This window comes from Suncus etruscus, chromosome X (assembly GCF_024139225.1).
Source record: "Suncus etruscus isolate mSunEtr1 chromosome X, mSunEtr1.pri.cur, whole genome shotgun sequence".
Taxonomy (NCBI): Eukaryota; Metazoa; Chordata; class Mammalia; order Eulipotyphla; family Soricidae; genus Suncus; species Suncus etruscus.
In genome coordinates, this window is record NC_064868.1 from 118,311,251 (window position 1) to 118,311,977 (window position 727).

A 727-nucleotide genomic window follows, 5' to 3' on the forward strand; every position below is an offset into this window, starting at 1 on the left:
ATAGGAGTCAAACCTGGGTCCATACTGGGTCTGCCACTTGCAAGACAAATGCCCTAATTCTGTGCTATCACTTCAGCCCCAATTTTATGGGAAATTTGCATATGATATTATCAAAGTCAAAGTGTGAACACAATAACATAGAAGGATCAACTTGCACCAACCACCAGCTTAGAAATTAGACAATGACCTTAATAACAACATTGTGAGATGTAACAAATATCATAAATTGACTTTATAGATCTGTTTTCTGTTTTGTTGTAACAAGCAACATGAAATAAATTATTTGTGCCTGTTAAGGGAGCAGGCTTGGGGTGGTTGGCGGGCAACTGGGCACATTGGTGAGTCACACTGGTGAGGGGATTGGTGTTGGAACATGATTTTTGCCAACTAGCATAAAACAACTCTATTATAAACTTTGCAAATTGTGGAGTTAAAAAAAAGAAGCTGTTAAGCTCTTCTCATTAATTAACATACTCTCACTCACATGCTCATGGAAACAAACATATGTGCATTTATCTGGCTTAATGAAATACACATGACAGGCCCCTGGGTATGGCTTAGTGACTCAAAACACTTGCCTTGCAAGTGTGAGGCCTTGAATTCAATCTCGGTGCCTCCTACCTACACAGAATAGTGTGCTGATTGACTTGCTGTCTGGGAGCCCAGTGCTATAAAGTATGTGGTCCCCTGGACAATCTGTGAGTGAACTTTACAGTGGCCCCTAACA